Source organism: Falco punctatus (genome assembly GCF_963210335.1).
Source record: "Falco punctatus genome assembly, chromosome: 9".
NCBI classification, from domain to species: Eukaryota; Metazoa; Chordata; class Aves; order Falconiformes; family Falconidae; genus Falco; species Falco punctatus.
The window spans coordinates 1415329-1438319 of NC_137589.1; the positions used below are offsets into that span (position 1 = coordinate 1415329).

General features: G+C 42.6%; 1 protein-coding gene across 1 annotated transcript in view; it reads right to left on the reverse strand.

Annotated features, from left to right (window-relative positions):
- Positions 1–22991, reverse strand: part of LOC308070075 (uncharacterized protein) — a 160336-nt gene that overhangs the window by 18918 nt on the left and 118427 nt on the right. Inside the window, exon 6 of the mRNA XM_080403452.1 lies at positions 1–22457. This exon is cut by the window's left edge and continues 18918 nt beyond it. The gene's annotated coding sequence lies outside the window, so the exon portion shown is untranslated. The remainder of the gene's footprint in view (positions 22458–22991) is intronic.

The following is a 22991-nucleotide window of genomic DNA, read 5'->3' on the forward strand; positions in this document are numbered from 1 at the left end:
TGTTTGTATGCGACCACCCTGCAAATGCAGGTGCATGCTGATCCGTGTCAAAGAAAGAACAGTTTATTCTTTATTGACTTCACAGCTACAACTCAGGTACCACAGCAGTCACGATGCAGAGCTTATACAAGCACGGCCTCGTGTATTTGCACCCTCCCCTGCGGCAGGACCCCATCTGAAGCCTTGCCCTGTCTCAGCTGGGCTCAGCTCAGGATTTCATAACACATTTGCACGGGAGGAAGCCATGCAGGTTGCAGAAATCAGCGTTTGCAACAGCAGAGTCTGACGAAGCTCCCGGGAGCGCAGCGGTGGCAGCCTCCTCGGAAGCCAGCAGATCCTTCGTGTACACTATCTGCAAAAAGAAACCAAACAGCTTCAAACCCAGCATCCTTCCTGCTTCCTTTCAGCGACATGTAGATAAATATATATTTAAAGCCCTTGATGTCAGGTTCTGCATTTTTTTCGTATTTTTTATGCTGTGTTAACAAAGTCAGATGGGCATAAAACTGCTCTGAAAGTCACGCACAGTCAAGCCTGCAAAATGGTTCTGGGAAGTTAAATCATGAATATATAGTCGTGGGAAAGCTTCTCCTTCCAGGTAAGGCAAAATTAGACCCGTTGCTCCTAGAACTGAGCAGTGTATTGCAAAATCAATAAAATACTGCTGCAATAAAAGTCATGCCCATTTCATGTGCCAATATGGAAGGATGTTTCTGGTTATAAATTCTCTATGCAAAGTGCCCATTATCTCAGTTGAAAAGTAAAAATCGATCATACAAACCACTCACAAACCGCAGTCATTGCGACCGCTTCTCAGAACAGCCTTAATTGTCATACTGTGCCTGTCTTACGGGCTGCATCATAATCAATACAAAATATGATTAATAGAGAGTACAAAGAAGAAATGGGTGCAAATAGCCCCAAAAGTGCGACCCATTTTCAAAAATTCATCTTTGGGAAAGGGAGATACTTTTTTTTACAATGAATGTTCCCGATTTCGTAAGGTGGCCAGGCTCCCTGAGGGTCAACGGGCATCCAGCTTCACAAACTTTCCTCAGATTGAAAAATTAATGCCAATCATGGCAGGTGACCAATGTTAGTGCTGTGTCTTATTCATCATGCAGAGGCAGCACAGAGGGACACAATGTGTGCAGCAGAGCCGGGAGCAGCGCGGCCGTGGGTGGGAGCCGCTGCCTCAGTGTCTCCCAGGATTTGGTCCTTCGATGCTGGCCGTGCTAGACATGTACCCGGCCCCTCTTTCCAGAAAAGCACGCTCCTTACGGGCTTCGTTAGGCAATTTAGATGTAACGTGTTAGGCTAAGAGGCAGTAAAGCAGCTTTAGATCTCAAGCTAATAAAAAGATATATAACTCTTCCCCAGAGTGAAAAATGAAGAGCAAGCGAGTGAAACTGCTGTTTAATCATTGAAATCTGTTGAGTGGGTATTTTGGTTGGCTTTTTAGAGGTAATTTGTTTAAACCTGCATGGGGTTGGATTAGGGAAAAAATTAATCTAATTAGGGACCGTCATTATGTTGCTCAGTATTATAACTTTGAAAAACTCATCTATCTGCCATTTAGAAAACAAAATAGGCATCTTATTATTTTTTCTAATGAAAAATAAAAGTGATTGAGTTCAATGACACAGCCATATCAGTCAGGGCATGATCTTCCCCCTCCAAGGCAGTTATACCGGTAATAACCCCAGTAGACATGCTCATGCAACAGAATAAAATTGTTCTGCTATTAAAACTCATACAGGACTGGGGAGATTGCAGCCAATTTACCATCACAATTGCTGCACTAGAGATAAAACTGCTTTTCACCCTAGTATGGATCTGCCACTTACATTACATCCAGTCTACTCTGACTGTAAACATTTTGGCATCAATTTGCTTTAGAGAAAGGTGATGCTCTGCTCCTCTCTCTGGCAGCGAAGGCTGCTAGAAGGCAGTGTGGGCAGGGATGGTGATAGGTGCTCAAGGAGGGGGGGATTTCACCCATCCTGGCTGCACACATCATTCCACAGTCTTCATTCCAGTAATCCTGCCTGGCACATGCCCCAGCCCCTCGCCACGGAAATGGACACCCCAGCACCGAGGACGTGTCTCTGCAGTGTGCATCATCACACTTTAATAACCCTTGCAGCCATCAGCTGCTTTGGACAGAGATGATAATTTCATTTTTGTTTAAAGTTGTTTGACATTTCCAATTGAAGCAAACAATTTTTTTTCTGTTGTAACTTTGCTACTTTTAAGCATTTAACCATTTACTATTTTTTCTGTACTAGTTATGTACCTGAAGCTGCATTTTTTTTTCCTTCAGCAAGATTTGTTTACTTATTTCTAAAATTAAGGGGGGAAATGTTTTCCTTATGCGCAGGAGAACAGAAACTCTGCAGCTGTTTTACTGTGGGTTGCTCTAGTGTCCAGATGAGCAGTGGCAATGTCAGAGGCACATCATCTCTTTATCTCTAATATGCTTTAGTTCTCAGTAAAAATATACCCAAATACCAAAGTTTTCCTACTTGTTTGACCCCATGAAAGATGCCAGTGTGCCTGTGCTCACCTCCCCCCCGCCACCCCCAGGTTATGCCCAGAGCATCAGTGGGTGCTAGCTGCTCTCAGGGCACAAGGCACAAGTCTTAAATGCCATAGAGGTGATGGTTAAATTAAAAATCCCACAGTTAAATACAGAAGAAGTGGTTCAGGGGAAGCAGAGAATCTCCTGAGCTCAGCCTGGATGGCATCTGCATCACTACAAAAGCATTTATAATGTAGTCAGTCAGAGAATGAAAGCAAAATGGGTTTAAATCCAAGTATAAATTTGCACACGTTAAGATATGGGGGAACTGATACCTGAAGAGGGGATTGTGTCAAAGTAGATTTTGTTGGCTTGAATATTATTCCAGCACATAACAGGTCCTACCCTGCTCCAGTAAGACAACAGGAGACAGCAAATCACTCTGGTAGCCAGAAAGTACCCACAGTATCTCCCAGTGCACCCCTGTCCCTGCTGCTGGCCAGCTCGCGTGCGTGCTGCTGCCATCAGAAAGTGCCGGGTTTTAGGGGCCTCATTGCGTAACACAAACCAGGATCGGAAAGCCCATTAAACCTTACACCTTTTTTACTGCAGTACTGATAAAAGCTTTTCTTTCCACTCTTTGCCATATCTCCTATTAGATTTTATGCAGGCAATGAGTTTATTTGTTACATGTGCTTTGTGCTGACTCAGCATTCCAGTTATCTGTTAGGCATTAAATTTCAACTCGGCGCAGAGCCTTTTTTGTTTCCCCTGGTGAATAAATTACAAATGCTAATTTCTGTTCAGTAGAAGAGAAGATTAAGGCAGCATAACAGACAGACATGCCAAAATATTTATTGAGTAAGTTGCAAAAGCGAAACAAAAAGACTGTATTTCCAATTGAATGCAGAGCAGGACTCCACCGCTGAATTTAAGATCAACTCCTTTTATTCACCCACAACCCAATTTAGTGCAAGCATATTACAGCCAACATCTGTATTCTGCAAGCCACTGCTGAATAAGCTATGGAAATTATATTTTCTGTAGTTCTGTGTATACTTGCACATATGTTTCTTACTAAATCATAGTAATAAACCCTAATTCCGCACGAAGGACTTAAATCAATTGGTGTCCCTGAATTGATAGCCCATCTACTCCACAGCTGCTCTACAAGGTTTGTCATTCATTTCCTTCCCTATTTTCATCCAGGCTCTTGTAAAATGAGCAAGGAAAACAACCAACTTAAAGCCATGACAGAAATATTTGAACTAGAATGCCTGCATTAATATCTATTTCGGTACTGAAGTTAGAGAATGTCAGTGACCAAAGGTCCTGTGTGATCTCCTGTTATTTCTTGGTGAATGCAGGAACTGAGTTGAAGTACGTGGGGATGGCAGGGATGGGTTAAGCATATCTCAACAGCTGGTTGCCAATTTGTTCTAAGACCTTGTGAAGGTAAAGAGACAAAAGTTAAAAAATGTTTTTAACAAACCAATGTTATTTAAAAAAGGTAAGCTTGTAAGTGACTGTTAAATGTATGCATGCAAATAAACTTTTTTTAACGCAACTGCACTTTTCAGTCTTTGCTGCCATAGCCCTGCTCCTGACGTGCGTCGCTGGCACTGCACAAATACTGTGCCCAGCACGGGAAGGGCAGCAGCGTGCCGTATGGCACACACAGGGGGGCTCAGACCAGCAGGAGGGGTTAAATTCCCACCAAGAAGGGAGAAGGCAAACCAGTCCTGGGGCAGCGCCCGCAAGGACAGGCACATGCAGCAGTACTGCCATGCCCTTAGACTCCTAATTCCAGTGATTGAAACAGCATGGGAAAGTCTTAAATAAATTAACTTGATACCATAGTCTTTATATGTCTTTTTAAAATTCTCACATGTTTTTAGTTATATTTAGAGCTGCTTTCAGAATCACCTGTATTTTAATAAATACATCTATGCAAAATGTTATTCTAATTCAGAAAAAATATTTCTATAGAATCAGATTAATTTTTGTAGGCATTCAAGACTTGATTTTACTGCTTAAAATAATCAGTTATGCAGTATCGGTAGTAAATAACAAATATAAACATTATCATTTCCATGTCATCCTTGTGCTATAAACATATATATAAATATATATATAAATAAATATATTTAATATAAATAAAGAAAGAAACTCAGGGGGGTCAGGGTTATCTTCAATGACCATGCCACATACAGGCTTGTTAGATATCCAGTAGGTTAATATCCATCAATGTACTGGGCTTCATATGCTTGTATAAGTGTTAGGGGTTAGATAGTCCAGCAACTGAGACTACTGGAAAACTGAAATAATATGGGATAGTATTTACAAAAATGAGATGTTTAACTTGACCGTTTCAGCAGGTATTGAATCTAGGAGCAGCAAGTATTACGAAATCCCTTATTTACCCTTGATATCAAATGACAAAAATAATGCAGTTCTCATTTTAATGTGAATTACTGAGAAAAAGTAAATTAGATAATAAACTTCAGGAAAGAACGATCTCTTTGCAGACAGCTTCTAAATTCATGTGAATAAATCATTGAGCACGATTTCAACCTTCTAATTGATAAGACTCAGGTTATAACATCAAAGTTGTAAACAAATGAAGGTTTGCTGTACATGGGCATCCTCTAGTCAGAAGCTGACAATTTAATGATACCCCAAAGAAAAGAGCTCTTTCCAGCCTTTCACTGGAGGCTGTACACATCCCTTGCACTCGTGAAGCTGGTGGCGTCTCTGTTCCCTGTGGTCAGGGGCCAAGTCTTGCCCACTCTTAGCAAAGTGTTTTCAGCACATCCTGCTCTTGCACTTGGCCCCCTACTTCACAGTTTTAACTTTTTTGTTGCTGTTCAAAAATTCACTTAATTAAACGAGAATTACCTTGGGATTAGGAGTCTGAGATAGCAATCTTAAATGCGCTTATTTCACTGCACAATTTAGATGTTCCCTTTCAAAGCTGAATCTGATGCCCTGACAGTGTCTTGCCTTGTCATTGCTGATGACAAAACCACAGGCCACCAAAATTCTCCCTGCCCTTTATTTTGCTTTTAACCTCAGTAAGCAGACAGCTACTCAGCAACAACTGAAATGCTCCCATCCTCTGTCCTAGAGGTCTCTACACTCTGAGTACTGCTGGGAACCTGCTTCACACGTGGCCCTTTCCAGTGGGCTGGAGGTCACCTGGTCTCTGGCATCCCACCCCTCACCCAAGCTCCAGCTGCTCTAAGCAGCAAACTGCAGCTCCTAACGCTGCAGATTCACAAAACTGAAGCAAAACTGAGATAGAAAGAAGGGAAAAAAAACTCTTCCAGATGCTACCTAAATGAACTGGGCATCCAGATCTCCTGAGGTTTGCTCAGCAGAGCTCTGCTGGCCGCGTGCCTGTGCTTGCCCTGGGAGGAGCCACTCAACTTCCAGCTGGAGCTAGAGCTGCCATACCTTCTCCAAAAAGTCCTTGCTGTACAATGACCCAGCTTCTTCCTCTTCTGGAAGTACAAAATGCAACGCATGGTGACTCAGCTGAGGTCAGGTTGCTCATTTTTCTCCTGCTGTTTCCCTATCGGTGTGGGAGGAAGGTCCAGATGTTACTGCCATGCGATGGATAGCGCCTTCATCCACCATCGGTGGGCTTGACGTGGGAGATGGGTCTGCTGTAACCACATCTACGGGGGGTTAGCTGATAAATCTGTGCCTCTTCAGCTCTGCATAATTAGCCACTGCAGTTCGCTGTGCTGGAAAATGACTTTTCCTCTAAACAGTGTCAAAGCTGGTTGTTTTCTTTAAAGAAGCCCTCAGCCCAGGTGGCCACTGCGGTGCAGGATGGTGGGACATGCAAGGGTCAGGTCAAGCACGTCCTGGGACATGAGCGTTTTTATCACTATGCCAACTACCAGCACCTCTCACACCGCTGCAGTCAAAAAGCCATCAGCTGCAAGACTGTCTTAGTGCTACTTCATACAGGAGCATTAAGATAAAGGTAGTTTTGCATATATACATAAGTATGAAGTACGATTTTTGTCAAAGTTAAAAAATAAGCTAATGCCTTTCACATCTCTGGTTTGAATGTTCAGTTAAAGCGTTAATTTACCTGACAAAGGGAGGTGCTCATAACAGAGAATAATCTTACCGAGTTACGTTCCTATATGCTTCTGTATGTAATTCATATGTGGACATGTGTATAGTCTTATATGTAACTGCATGTATAACCAAAATTTCAAGTCTGATAATTCTAACTATTTCCACCAGTTTTCTATTTTGGTTCTCAAGAGGAAAGGTTCTTTTTTTTTATCCAGGCTTAAAAATATATGTTTAGCTTTTTCACTTTTCCCAGTGACAAAGTGGATGATGCTTAATAGCCACATTTACAGAGTGCTCAAATCATGAACCATATACTACTTTTTTCATGAAAAGCAAAGTTGTCATGGTAACAGAGCAGCCTGATATTTAATTCCACTTAAATACCTGCAGAAATAAGAGTGGAGGGGTTCTGTGAGGTCAATGAGCCCTGTCCCTGCTGCCTCCACTTTCAAAACTTTAGCATAACATCTGTCTGGCAAACTGGCGCAATTCGATGTAAGTAAAGAAAATCAGAAATTTCCTCCATTATCCACCCCAGCTTGCTCCTGATGGGAGGAAAGTCATCATTTCTGGAGTCATTCAGCTCAGGGTATGTGACTGGCATTAAGAAGAGAACCATGACGTTCTTCTGACAAGTATTATCAACATTAATTGGCTTCATTTCGTTTTCAGTGTCTGTATTGTTAATGAGATTTGTGATCTACTTTTTCATATCTTTGTCATATCAGTTGGGAATAATTTTTCTAACAAACATTTACAGACATAATATGCACACATTCTTTGAATAGATCCTTTACAATCCAGTGTTCTCCAGAAAGTATTTATATTCTGACAGATGAGTTTAATAAAAAAACCTTGGAGCTGAGCATTCTGAAACAAGAATTCAATAATAATAAAAACTTAACCTACCCCAAATCAAAGCATTCTTTCTAAAGAGAGAGTAAGCGTCATCATATTCAGCTCTCATAAAACCATTTCAACCCATTGATGTGAAATGATGATACACACATTACTCCCATTTTACAAATGAGGCTACTAAAATACACGAGAGCAAAGTGAATTGGCAAATTTAGCCGCTGGTGATCTTTTAAAGTTTACAGTGCCTTAGTGAGCATGTAGGAGACCCTCTCCTGAGCCTGATGTTCAGTCAACCTCAACATCACACCTCCATAAGGAGTCAGGAGTGAGGGGCACAGTCTGAGTCCAACCCTTTTCTGGGCGAGATTGAGCCCAAGACCTTCGGATAGAACCAGCTGCTGGTCCCTGCTGTTTTGACTCAAAGATTGAATATACATTTAAAATCAATCTGGGGGAAAAGGAGGAATGTATTTGCTGTTTCTGAGACAAAACTATGCTCATCAAGCAATACAATCCACACAAACACATGGTGTAAGGAACACATCACAACTTCTACAGATACTATTGAGACGTACAGACAGAAAACCAAACTGCCACAGGAAAACTCATGAAAACCTGTCCTAACACCAGCACTGAGGGTAAAGTTTTTAACTTAAACTATAAACAACAGGTTTTCTGACTCTAAATAGACAGACAGATCCATTCAGCATATCACAAGTATTTTCATTTCATCAAAATCTATCAACAACTTAGGTATTAAATGGAGATAAAAATAGTCTGGTTAAAATAATACAAAAATAATAATGAGACTGATGATTCAACCTGTTTCTGTTCCTGTGACATGGCAGCAGGAACAGGGACATTATGCAAGGTTTGATGCCACGGCAGACCCCAACTGACACCAGAGAGATGTGCACACATCAACCGAGCGCAGGTTTGTGTGTCTCTGCGGTTAGTCAAAAAAAAAGTGGAAGCAGGGAAAGAAGAAAAAGCCAATTTCAGATCAAATGTCATATAACAACATGCACAGCTTGAAATACATAGCGTGATTAATATTTGTTTATTCAAAAAATGATAGCACAAGTTTTGATGGCCACCTCCATCTGAAAAGCTGTCTGACTTCTAAATCTCGTTATGTGAGCGTTTTTAATCTATTTCACGCTGAGAATGGTTCTCATTGAGAGGAAGATGCACCATCTAATTAGCCCTTCTAATTTGAGTCCTAAAGCTCTCCTGTTGTTGTCTTCTTTATACACATATATATAAATATATGCCAAAGGCAAATAGTTGCTCAGTCTTTTTAATATATGTACTAAAATGTACTACACACAATCTCCTGGGTGCACAAAGACCACTTCTGGAAGGTCTGATGCATCACTCGACACGTGAAATCCATCTGAAGCAATGTACAGCTTTTCCTGTGCACCTCACCATTCTCCCCACTGCTGCCTCCTTCCCCCCTTTCTGGGCATCCCTTCATCCTAGTTCTGCCAGAGAGCACTAATGCCTCTCTCCCATTGTTTTGTATCCCAAGACAGATTTCATGAGAGAGGGTCAAACTATCTGTGGCAGGACACTATTAACATCACACTCAGGCTGTATAGTGGAAGTTTCACTTTGACATATTTTTGTGTGTGTGTGTTTATGGAAATATAATTTTCTTTCTCCAGTTATAAATTCAAAAATATCTGATCAATACTGAAATACCACAGTTGTGCAACTTGCTAGATTCTGAATAAATCTAAAGAGTTGAAAAAGTTTCTTTAGCATCAAATCAAGCCAAATCCAGGCTGGGCAGATATAACCTGAGCTTTGCTCTGTGCCTGCCCGGTGCTGCTGTGACGTGGTGGGGCTCAAGGGAAAGCAGCTCCCTTTGAAAATTACCCAGGAACTGCAGCCAGGATTTGCTTTCCTGAGAAAGCGTGTTCGCTGCACCGTTCCAGACAGGGTTTCTGTTCTTATGGCCTCGCTGTTACGGAGAACTTGGACAACGCCTCTCCTAGGCAAATACAGAAAGGCAACAAACCCAACCACCTCCAGAACATCCGTGCGCTTTATTTAAGGCAGAAAGGTGAAGGATGACAACGCGGCTGTGTGGCCACAGTTCGTGGTTTGCTGGTTGTTGTGTTTATGATTACACCGGCCTTTCCCGGGGGGGCTGTCAGGGGGACACGCGTGTGGAGAGGACCCTGGCAGCAGCCCTGCTCTACCCTTCTGACAGCCGGACCACACTGAGAGCGGTCTGGAGTTAAACATTTGAGCTTGTACTGGGGATTTCTGTAAACATAGGTCCCATGGCACTGGGCGTACACCGACACAGATTGCATTAATAATTCTGTTAATGTTAGGAAGAAATACTAAGAGGAATGCCTTGCGTGGAGAGAGCTAAGACAGCCACGCCTGCACGCTGTAGACTCGGTGAGGTCTGTAGGAGCCCAGAATGCAGTTGCAGCTACAGGTGAGTACCGAATGCTCACCCAAACCAGCATTGCTACCCAAAGAGATTAACGTTACCTTTTTCAACAAAGTAAAACAGGCATTTTTGACTGTTCCTTTTCCAAAATATGTTTCCTGAACCACCCTCACAGGCTCCATCGCTGAGCAGGCAGGTATGAAGGGCCGCACGGCTGTAGTGTGGGGGAGGTACCGGAGGACCATTGATCCAGCTGCATCCACATAAATCCCGGGAAGACCTGTGTCATTCATTGATCAACGAACTGTATTTGAAACGGAAACTGGATTTTCAAACTGAAGTTCAGTCAGAGAACTGAATGATGAATCAGAGCTGATTGCACAGAATGCAATACACTTCAGCTGTCAGAAGTAATCGAAATCTAACCACCCCGTAATGACATGCTTATAAAAGACAAAAAGGAAAAAGAAAAAATAAAACCACTGTAGAATTTCTGCATTTCTTGCATCGCTGCTGTCCACAGACTGTTAATATCAGATATGATTAACAGAAACGACCGGGGCTGGTTTGGCATGTGAGATATTAGCCTAACGTGCACCAGAGCACCCTCTCATCTTGGCACGCTCACCCCCTCCTCAGACCCTCTCCCCATGCTCCCACGCCTCATTAGGATCGTTAGATCAGCAGAAGGGCCTTGGGGCCTCCGAGGTGGGGCTGGCAGCGAGGAGCCTCTTGATGGGGAAAGCCCGAGCAGAGGTTTTATTTGATCTGAGATTGACAGTGAACATCAGAGCCTTCCCGTGAAAGACCAAAGAATTGGAATTTATTTTTACAAGCCTGGCAGTTTCTACATCCCTTCCTACAGCAACTGCAGCTCACAGGTATCAGACACAGATTTCTACAACAGCTGTTTCTTCTTTTCCAGCCAGAGCTTTCCAGACCCGTGTCCTGCAACCCAAGAGCAGAGCAGCCCCGTTCTTCACCATCACTTTGCTCATCTTTCCTCTGAGAAAGTAGTCGCAGCACCAGAAGTCCTTGCCAGCCACCCCTCCATAAGGGGCTCCTCTGCAGAGGGGATGGTGAAGCACCTTGATGCAGATGTAACAAAGCACTGGAGAATTTCTTGCAGGCACAGGGGGAAAACACACTGGAAATGTGAGAGCAGTTTTTGTACTCCTCACTCCTCTGGCTCGTGGCGCATCCCAGCACCTAAGCGCACACATTGCTCAAAGGATATTGTGGTTTGATACAGGAGAGTTATCTACATAAACCCACCCATGGGAGAAAAAGAATGTACTTTGAGGGTTTAATTTTCTTCTCGCTGATCTTTCTTTGAGTATAACAAACCTTACAATTCATGGTCAACATTTTTTCAGTCTCTCTACCTCTCCCCATTTACAGACTTAAATGCAGTACCTCAGTAGCATCCCTTGATCCAGCCAGCTTTAGAGGAATTAAAAGTTTCTTGAAATCTTCTTGAAGATTTTTACCTATAGCTACAGTTGTGAAAAGCTCATGCTGTATGGCACAGGCTCTGCTTTCAGGGGGACTCTGCCCTGCCCCTCGCCTGTGGTGGGACACTGCTGGGCCGCGTGCTCTCGCCCAGCTCTGCCTTCTTCTGCCCAGACAGCGTGGTTGTGAGCGCAACAACCCGGTGAGGTGCGACCACGGGAGCAGAGGGGCACCAACTGCACTGTGATGTTTCGACAAACCCTGTGAGCAGGACTGGGAAGGAAGAAAGCCCCAAACCCCTGCAGCTGTGTCCCTGGCCAACCCATACCCCTGCTAGCAGCTACCAGGTGCTCCAGTAAGTTCTCCTGCACAGTCCTGTGTGGTTCTGGTGAAGGGTTTCTTTAGCCCAGCAGCACGGGAGGAGAACACCGATGGGCAGGAGAGCTGTGATGGCTTAAAGTTCCTCATTCGACATACGGCAGGAATTGTTTTGCAAAGGGGACTTCAACACTGAGAGAGTGAAGTGTGGGTGGATGGCCTGGAGGTCCCCCGGCTTGCTGGCTCCTTGCAAATATTTTGATTCAGGAGTGGTGCCTGGCCCCTCCTGTGAGCAGTGGGAAACACTGGCTCGGTCTTGCTGCTCTGCCAATCCGAGCTGTGCATTGAGCCGTGCGTACACAGCTGTCGCGTACATCAGCTGGAAGATGTTTGTCTTTCAGAACCATTTACAGTAATCAAAAAGGCTTTCTGGTTCCTAAATTGCTTCTAACAAGAAGGATATATTTTCCTATGTGATAGATTATTCCTCAAATACATTAAAATAATTTCTAATTTTAGGATGCTAAGATACTGTTAACCTTATAATCACTTTCTCTAGGAAATAACTTCCAAAATTTGCATACACTTATGTCTCTGTCCTACTACATCCTCCGTATGAATCACACATAATTACTTGAAAAAGATTTGACCTATCTGTTTGTCTTTATTCTCAATTACCCCTGCAATTACAGCAAATGGAGTCTAACACAACTTCTCTAACCCACACTTTGCCACTCTGCTAAGAAGCTGGCTGGCTTCCCGCCTGCCAGAGACAACTTCACGGGAACACAGTGCCGAGACACTTCAGAGTGCTAAAATACCATTTGTGTATAATATAGCACTGCGCAGGGAGGAGTTTGTTGGGAAGTGCTTTAAACTGTCATTGCCAAAATAATGAAGAAAATACATTTCTCAAGTTTTATGTTGGCTTTTAATAACGCAGATTCTTTGCTGTAGATGAACATCACAGCATCTCATGGCAGTGGTGACAAAGCAGAACTGTCTTAATAATGACAAACTCTGGTGATGTGCTGTGTCATAACTGCAGCATCGCTACATAGTCTTATGTGCTTCACCTTCCAGGTGGAGTAATAAAAGTTTTTCAATAATAAATGTTTCACTCCTGAACTTTACACAACTCTGTATGTTTTATAGCTTCTGTGTGTCACCTGAATTCACTTTCTCAGTATCTCATACTGAAATATATAAAATAAAACATAAAAAAATAATATAAAAATAACATACTATTTATTTGAGGTGGCTGACTAATTGCTGACAAGAAAATGATAACTTTATGTTTATTATCAAGAAAATGATGGGCCTAGTTTTAAAACTGTGGTCGTATATTCAAGAACATATTTCAAGTGTACATTTCAAAGATCTACAGAATATATCCATGAATCGTTCCTGCTTTACGTTGCTTCAATCCCATCTTCTAATACTAGTAAAACTGTCAAGTCTTATTGGTATACTAACTGAAGTTTTCATAGGTCATTAAAATACAGAAGCTGTATAGCACGTCTCCTTTTCTTTGTGGTATAGTAAAAGGAGAGAAAAGGCAAAATTAATAAAATGCATAGCTTAGAGATTTTTAAATATAGTGCAAACTCACATTTTCCCTTTTAGACATCTCACTAGTATGAAAGCATTTGGCACAATGAGCAAGAAAGGCGTATTTCAGTTTAAATGTGACATTTAGAAGACAATTACGCTGGTAGGGCAGGACACAGGTTGTCCCATCCTCACAGAGTTTATCAAACACAACTGCAACTCTGCATTTGATGTCTGTGATAATCCTCGTCCCTGACAAACTTTTATTCTGGATCAAAACACAGTCCGTAGATTTCAAAGGGGGCAGGAGCAAACGCTGCACCCAGAAACCACTTCTTCGAGCATTAGTGTCGCTTAAAGCAGCTCACAGCCTCTTTTCTTTAAAAAGAAAAAACCCAGTGAGGTTATTTAGTGACATCAGGTAGCCAAGAGCTCCCTCATTCCCCACCACCCACGGCTGCCCAGCACGCTTCTGCGCAGCCAGGGTGGGGAAAGCCACTCCTTCATCCAGCAGCTTTTCAGAGACATGACTGGTTCTCCGCAGGAATTTCCCACCCAAAAAGTCACCGCTGTCTGATGAACAGAGATAAATCCCAGCTTCAAAATATGCAGCTAAAATCTTTTATCACAATTAATACTAGACTTAACCAACATATTCCTCAGGTAACATGCCAGGCATGGTTAGTTGGAACAACAAAGGAGTAACCCATTTGGGTGTCCTTTTTTATTTTTCTAGTGTTACACAAGTATTTTGTAATAGGAGAAGTAAAGTTGGAAATGGTGTGGAGCAGGACCATAACCCTTAGAAGATTTTGGCTCTTCTTCTCTGGAGCAAAGACCTAGAAGGGCATTTCTTTGTAATCTCACCATAGCTCAATTTAGTGCAGATATTACCTGTCACTACTCCAAAAGAAACTTTTCCATCTCCAGTGCAACCTGTCTGTTGGTGGGTGTCCTGGAAGGCATCATCCTAGACACCTTCTTCCAACTGGTTTGTATGGTGTCTCTCTTAGTTGACCTTTCTTTTATGTCACGGTACTCAATTGCATGGTATGCCATGCTTCTCCTTCTTCAACACAGGTCTCAGAAGGTTTGTGGGTAGAAGGGAACATGCAGCTTGAGTGACTGGCAGGGAATGTGGTTCCATCAGCTGGTCTGGGATGTGGAGCGGTGACCCTCTACAAGCCAAAGCACTGCTCATCCCCACCTCGCTGGCACAGCTGCCCATCTGGTGTTGGTTCATGAATTATGCAGTAGGTGGTGTAGTAATTGTGTGCACTCCTCCCATGAGCTGACACAATGGCCATAAACACATTTATTAATTTGAGGAGATAACCCATAAGTCCATGAGATTTCTGTGCCTCTCCTTGCTGTACACCATAAACTCAGAACCCAGGTGGGAGCTGGCTCTGGGACCAGGGCCATGCTCTGCTGCCTGAGCATTTACAGCCAGCCATCTAGCAAAACAACCTGGCAGTAATTCGGGCTCTTAGAGTGAAATTTTTTGAAAGATTAGTGTGAAATACTTGACTCATGGTTGCATGCTGCAAAGCGTTCCCCACACTGCAGTAAAATCTACAGTGAAATGCAGCAAAAAGTAGGTCTGCCCTGCAGACGAAAGACTCTCCTCAAAACAATCTGAAATGTATCGTAAGAATTCTATAATCTTTTCACAGGTTACTGAATCAGGTTTGACAGTAATAAATAAGAAGGTAGGCTTAATCTTTTAAGGAATTTAGTATCCTTTTTCCAACTAAAATAACACAAACCAAGTGCTGAAGTACCTTTAAAAAACCCATATTTATTCCCTAAGATAGGATGTGACATAAACAAAGGAGAATGCTCATGCACCCTGCAGCATTAACTGTGGACTGAAAATAATTTAATTTGTTTAATTTTTTTCAGCTTATTTTTCAAGACACTATGCTATAGCACTCTTATTGATGATTGGCAATGTTATTAACAGTCCACAATGTGTATGTTACCGATAAGAGAGCCGATGTCTTTGTTGCACTGACTACAGAAAAAGCTTATTTATGAGTCACAAAAATGCATTTATTGCTTTGTCTCTTGTATGCATTGCTAGAAGTCTAAATATTAGCCTTGCATTGCTGATGGTAATAAAGAAAATTCAAGTACATGCAATGAGCAACTACAGAAGATTAAAGTATGAGGTGTGGTGGTTTCCCCCATTTTTTATCCTTTTTTTTACAGCAACAATGACAAGAAAAATATATCCAAATAGCACAGAACCTTGCTTTGCTCAGATCAAAGTGAAAGAGAGTTCCTTCAGCTCTATATTGAGATTTCTTACAGGAGGTGATGGAGTAAGCAAAAATAATCCCTTTGCGTTGTGCTGGGTATGGGCAGTCTGATAGTCACAAGTATTGATTAACCGAACTTTGGCCACAGATCAAGACTTTTTAAGTGAGTCTACGGATTTTCAGCCCACGAGAACAGAAACCAGAGGCCAGGATGCCACATCAGCCCCTGGACAGATCATAGCATAGAATCATAACATCATTTAGGTTGTAAAAGACCTTTACAATCATCAAGTCCAACTAGTGCAGTCCCCATCAAAATGCTCAAGCTGCACCCATAAGATTTTTCAACTCACTAGGTGGCTTCTGAAGCTCTGCTTCATCTTCCTTCAATAACTGGACTCCTGAAGTTTATTTTTTTCTCTTTTCTTTGCTTATAATTTCATATTTTATTTAGTGCAATGATGGAAATGAAGCAAAGATATGCAGAAGAGGAATTCAGGTGTGACAGGATGTGCTGCAGACTGCACAGACCTCGGTGTTAGTGCCAGGCAGGTTGTCAGCATTACCATACAGTGCTCAAAGGTGATGACCCTGCCTGAACTTTCTTAAAATTTGTGCACAGAGAGACTGGAAAGGACTGAAATAGCAGAAACAGAATAAAATCTTAATGACCTGAGGGCAAAGCCCTGGGATGGACAGGGGTAAAATTAGAGTGAGTGCTGGGCACAGGCTGTTTAAGGAGGAAAAGAGATCAGACTGGCTGGAAGGGTTGAAAAGTATCATGAGAAGCAACAAAGAATGAAGACCCTGAGGACTCAGAGACAGCAGCATGGCATGGTGGCTGGGGGTGCCCTAGGGCCTGGGGCAGGGTTTGGGGGGCAAAGGAGGTTTCAATCCTGCAGCTGGAAGACTCTAAATGTTTTCAGAGAGAAGGAAGTGAGCATGGCAGAGGCTGAGGGTAGAGCAGAATTTGGAGAGAGACTGGTCCATATCAAAGGCTAATATATGGTTCAATGCCACAGCAGCCCGAGCCCTTGCAGAAGGTATAAACTGAACATAAATCATTCACTAGTTAAGAGAAATTAGAAAGAGATCATAATGGAGAGCAGGTGATATCACATCCAGATCCTTCTTTTGCTTTTTGCTCCTCCTGAAGCACGTGGTGCTCAATTAGATGTTGAACAAGGTATTAAACTGGTTGTGACACTGTGTAAGATAGCAGAGCAGAGCATGCATTGCTGAGATGTCAGAGTCCTAACGAGGCCACTGTCATTGGGAGGAAAGCCAGAACCACTACAGGGAGATAACCCAAATGCAGACTTTGAGTTGTCCCGAGGAGCAGATGGCAGAAACTTCTTCATCTTCTGATTATTTCCCCTACAATCATCAGCAAACACCTTGCTGCTCCTCGAATCTGAGGGGATGGAAAGGTGAGGGATTGCTTTGCACGACAGGCACAGCCCCACGCTGTGAGTGTGATGAAAGGATGTGCCCTTAAACACTCCGTGTACACCCACACCTTCTCTCCCTCTCTCTGAGCAGCTACTACTTAAGTATGTGCACTGATAACACAAAAGCCTTTTAAATACTTGTCTGCAATATTGTAATTCAAGGAGTATATCAGACATCCTCTTCTATTAGTGAAGAAGGTTTGTTCCTCAGAAGAGCCACTGAAGCCGTATCGCAGCTCGCCTTCCTCCACAAAACCGCACAGAGGCTTTAGGAAAGCCAGAATTAAAGTTGGCATCTGTCAAATCGCTGTGGCAGGAAGATGAGCATTTTTCAGCTCATGAATTGGTTTATGACTTTTCATGTACCAGTCAGAACAAAATAAATATGCAGACTAAAGACCAGCTTTTTAATGGAACAGTAATGAATCTCAGGCAGAAATTCTTGGCACGCAATGTTTTCAGGATAATCAAAACTTGATTGAACAAGGAGCTGAGCAGCATGACCGAACGTTGGCCCTGCAGTGAGCAGGACTTTGGACTCAATGGCCAGAGGTGCCATCCAAGCTGTGACATTATGGTGGTTTTGGTTTTTTTTAATTGACCTTCATAATGTTATCTGAGTAATTATCAAAACAAACTTGCACTTTAGAAATGTCTAATATGAATTAAGGTACATTTGCATTTGTCAGCGCAGCATTTAATCTGCCGTACTGCTGTCCTCCCTCCTACTTTTATTAAACCCTTTGGAAGTTTCCCTCAGTCTTCCCACTCAACTTAACTGAAATATCTCACCATGGGTACACCCAGACACCTCTCTCTTTACCCCTGATAATTAAAGACATATTGGGTAACTGACCCCAGTTCACATCTTGGCACTATCTGCCAAGCTCCTGCTGCGCTGGCAGGCATCCGTCTGCTCCTCCCTCTGCTCTCTGCCTCAGCGAGCATCAAAGTACCATGCCTCTTGCCTTTGACTATGTAATTCCTCACCAGCAATGTTTTGTGGCAGGCTTTTGCCCATCTAGGTGGCTATAGCAAGTGCTTTAGATCTTATTTATTCAGTATTTCTCTACACAGTGTGTCACTAGATTAAGCAGGAGTAAGCTGCTGCTGCAAAAGCTGTGCTGTGGTCTTTGGGAAGTGTCTCATTATTGGTACTTGAAAACAACAAGTGGATTTCCAAAGCATTTTTTCTATTACAAATCAGAAATGGGGGGAAAAAAATGGGAGCAGTTCACATCTGAAGCCTTATCACTGAAGAAATGCAACAAAGAACAAATTCTCCCTCACATCTCATTTTTCTTGCACAGACTGATTCAGACCTTTTTTCAGTGGAGAAACCCACAGAAAACTGCTCAATGTGTGCTCATGAGTGGTGCAATTTTACAGCGTGGGAGTACAGGCTAGGCACTAGCTGCCCTAACAAGGAACGCTTCGCCCCGTGTTTATGGCAAGTTCCTCATGGAGGATGAGAGCTTGAGCACAACAGGATCTGTGCTTTGAGCCACCTAAAATGTGAGAAGTAGGGTGTCCCCTGGAAGACACAGCAGAAGCCTTGCACTGTGTCACTGAGAAGCACATCCCAGCAAGAACTTTGGGACAGACAGAGAGGAGCAGATCCAACGGATTCCCGGGGAGAAAGGCACAAATATTAATGAAGATTCATAACTCACAGGCCTGATGGGGATAAACTTTTGCCTAATATTTTAGGAGATGGAAATAAAAGTTGGAGGGAATATCTATCTCTGCACACATAACCTGCTACCTTCTTGTGCCTGCTTTAGATCACCAGCTTCAAATGCATACTGCAGATGCAGTTTATATGTTCAGTTACTCAAAGATGAGAAATAATGGGATTTCAACAATTACAAAACCAAAAGACATATTCTTTGTTGATGAAAGATCTGTCCATACAAATGTGACTCTTGATAATTAAATATGCCCTTCTATCAAGTTGGGAAAGACATGGAGCAAAGATTTAGAGGTGACAGAGGGAATCTAAAATTAGATTCGCACTCGAAGCTGCATTACTTAGGTAAAGCAGAATTTATTTTCTCCAGTTGTAAAGTCACTAATATTCCCAGGGAGAGACTTTCTCCTGAAATACATCGAGAAGATGTATCGTATTTGAAGCCTTCCAGGGTATATGGGGCAAGGTGCTCTGCTAGGGAATAGCAAATGTCTCAAAATGAGAAATTTACCTACTGTTTGAGTTTTTCACTTTGCACAAATGCATGGGCAGCTAACTCAAGTGTCAGCCAGGCAACTACTTTTCTCTCCAAATACCTGTCTTCAACTGTCTAAAATATTAATCTTTTTCCCTTTCCCCCATTCAAAATGTGCACACTGGGTGAACCACAGGCATTAGCTGTGTTAACCACCCAAATATTTCTCTCTGAGTTACTGGGGATGGCAGATGTCATGAAATAGAGCTGAAACCTACGTGTCAGTCCTAATTGCATGGCTCCCATGAAAAGCAGCGGTGCAGCTTAATGTTGGGCACACCATGAGGACTAATGCCCTGACTAAGGTGATGGCCAGCTGCTTTTGGAAAGACACAGTGCCTGGTAGACCCCATGCCGCCCACCCAGGGAAGAGGGCTGGAGCAAGAACACTAAAGCTTCAATGGCTAACCAAGTCCAACATGTTTTAATTTCTCATATGTGCCCGGCATACTTGCCGTCTTAAAAATAGAAGAGTCTTGCAGCACTATCAGGACAACAACACTCTGAAGACTGTTTCAGGTAATTGGTTGCCTAATGCACTGCTCCTGGCTCTTCAGTTTGTGATTATGATAGGTTAAAGATGTGTGCTGTCCCAGTATTACCTTGAGAAAAGGTATTTTCTTGTAGCAATCTGATTTTACACAGTTTTCTATTCTAAGTCAATACAATGGCAGATTTGGACTTTACTTGCTATAAATGAAGTAAACAGGAAATCCGAAGAGAAGAGAGAAACATGGCCAGAGCAAATTGACCTTTTAATTAATGCATCTTTTCCCTGAGATTCACTTTCTTTCCCCCACTATTTCCTCTTCTGCCAGTGCTGCTTGGTGTGACAGGAAACTAATTAGACTCGGAGCTCTCATCAGCCAAGAAAAAGAATCATTAATTTTGGTACTTAAGAAACTGAAGTCCTGACACACAATATTTCCAGGCAGTGCAGTTTAATATCTGATGATGGACAGCATCAGCTCTAGCCATTTCCTTCACCTACAGCCACCACCACAATCAATCACCAGAGAAGCGCAGGTAAACAAGGGTTTGGTGATGCAAATATAACTGATGAGAAATGACACCCCCACATGGTGCCCTCAACTGTGCCGCCTGCCTTTGGGGCTTCATAACACAGTGCCACACCAGAAAAAAGATCTCAACTCGATGTTAATTCCTTGTATGAAAGCAGTCAGTCCTGAATCCATAATTAAATGTAACTAATATTTACTTTGACAAGACAACAGGGAGGGGGATTTGGGGGGGAATAGCAATCTATGGTATTGCTGAAAGATTTAGCACATCAACCTTTCACTCCAGTTGCTGGCACCGTAAGGCTTCTTCTTTACAATCTCCCATTTCACTGAGCGTTTTTGAGCAAAGGATGAAGCTGAGCTTGTTTGAGTTTCACTGAACTTGGCTAGAGGATAAGGCTGAGTGGCTATGATAAGGAGAGAAATTTCTGGAAGCAAATTGTTTTTCCCTTAAAGTGACAAGGATCAATCCAACTTTTCTTTTGTTTAAGTCTGTAGTGGAACAAGTGGATTTGGGCAGTTTTCACTTGCAATTTCACATCTCAGATGTGCCCACAATCACCCCTGAAAATCTGCCAACCGCCTTAACAGCCTGTTAGCACATAACTGGCCCATGTTCAGTCTTTACTGAAGACATCCCAGGCAAGGCTGAGGAGCGGGAGTGCTCTGGGAAATGGTCCCCAAAGACCCTTCTCCCCCCAGCCCCACTGCCCTGGCACAGAGGTAGCAGAGCACCCTTCTGTGGGGGCTGGTCACAAAAGACTCAGATTTGTGCCTTAGAACACAACTTCAAAATACATCTTTTTCCGAATAAAACCTACCAGCTTGTATCGCCATCTCTGCTGCATGTTAGCGTGCTGGGAATGTCCCCTTAATGCTGTATCCCAAGCAATAATTCGATCTTAGCCTGCAAAAAAAGTAACATTTCTATAAAAATCCCAATTTATATATATATATATATATATATATATATATATATTATTTCAGCATGCTCTTGGTTTTATTTATTTTGTTATTTAGGTAAGGAAATCTACTTAAAAGAAAGTTTTCAGCTTTACTTCCCATACAAGGTCTGATGGCCTCTCCATATTTAAACTTTCTGCAGTTTCTCTTTCCCCACTGGAAGGGCCTGGTGGCTTCTCAAATAACGTGTGTTCCAGTTTGGTCTCCTAGATTTTCACTCTCTTCTTCACAAGGTCAAGCTCTTCAATCTCCTTGCAAGTTAATATCAATAATTAATGTAACTCATCTCTTCCACTGGGGTTGTGATGACTTTTAGTTAATCCTAGAAATATTATCCCCAGGGATGCAGAGCTTCATGGAGAAGTCATTCATGCATGGAGCAATACATGACAAGCAGAGCTTCTGTCGACACATGTCAGCACCACACACGTTGGTGTGGAGGGAAACAGGTGAGTGGCATGAAGTGGACGAGACAGTGCTGCTCCTTTGGCTTTGGGATATCGGGGCAAAGGCACAGTAGGTTGGAACTGAGTGAGCCACCTTGAAGTTTCATAAAACTAGAGCTGGTTACTCGCATCTTATTCTTGCCAATGCTGTAAATCTAAAAATGCAGTAAAAATATTCACTACTTTCATTGAATATTTATCTTTTCAGACATAAAGCACTACTTGCATAATTGAAAATTATGAGAACTGGGTATAAAATACACAGGCAAAACTAATGCTGATGTTTCCTTCTTTTAAAAAGTCATTTTTTCCTTTCCTAGGACATGTCTTCTTGGAGTTTTCCCTGCCTTTCCATGCATTAGCCAAGCTGGTTGCCAAGTCCCCACTGCGCTCTCCTTTCCTCCCTGTGATAAGAGGGCTGTTGACTTTTACATGTAAAAAATGATGAATTATGAGTTTCTCCCAGCGGAGCTACACTGCTCAGGAAATCGCAAGGCAACAGTTGCCTGGCCAGCAGTGAAACATGGCTGGTACTACAGCAAGGGGGGGACTCAATGATCCAGGCAGCAGTTTGCATTTTTTACATATAAAATGAAATTTAAAAGGCTTTGTGATAAAATGGCAAGCAAAAATGGGTTGATAGATCTCAATAAAGTGCTGGGGGACATTGTCCAAGCAAGGCAGGACCTTTAGGGGCAATCAAACACCAAACTGGTGTGTGCAGAAAAGGTTGTCTGGAGGCAGGATGTGAGCAGTAAATATTGGGATCATCACACTGACCTGAACACTCACGGACTGGTACTTGTGTGGAGGGTTCCGAAACAGCAGATGCCTTTTTCCTTCTCTGGAAATGTTCCTGGAAGTAGAAAAAAGTTAACCTGGGAGGGATAAGCAAGAAACAGTAACAGCTTAATTCTAAGACTAAATCATAGAATCATAGAATCATTTAGGTTGGAAAAGACCTTTGAGATCAAGTCCAATCATTAAATGTCAATGTATAAGTTGCAGATTGCTTGTGCGTTATTATTGCTGTTATTCTGAGCCTTTTGTAGCATTCAGGCATTTTACCCAGTAGGAGGTCAGTGTTACACCCAGGACAGTCAGTATCTCTTTAGGACAGTCAGATGTTTATCTGCTAAACTCTGTATTTAAAATCCAAAGAGGAAAACATCCCAGCCCATGGACAAGCTCTTCTGCAGTTCACAAGATGGTGTGTGGTGCCTCAGAGGGCTCTGGCTGCCCTGGGGGCATCTTCCCAAGGCCTTTTTTCTCCTCCCATGGGTTTCTCACTCCCGCGATCCTCGGGCTGGGTTTCTGCTATTCATTGTGTTGCAAAGCATGGATTAAATGCAGATTTCTCCCCCCGTCCAGATTTGCCTCTCTCATGCACCCAGTGCTCTCAGCTGTAGCCC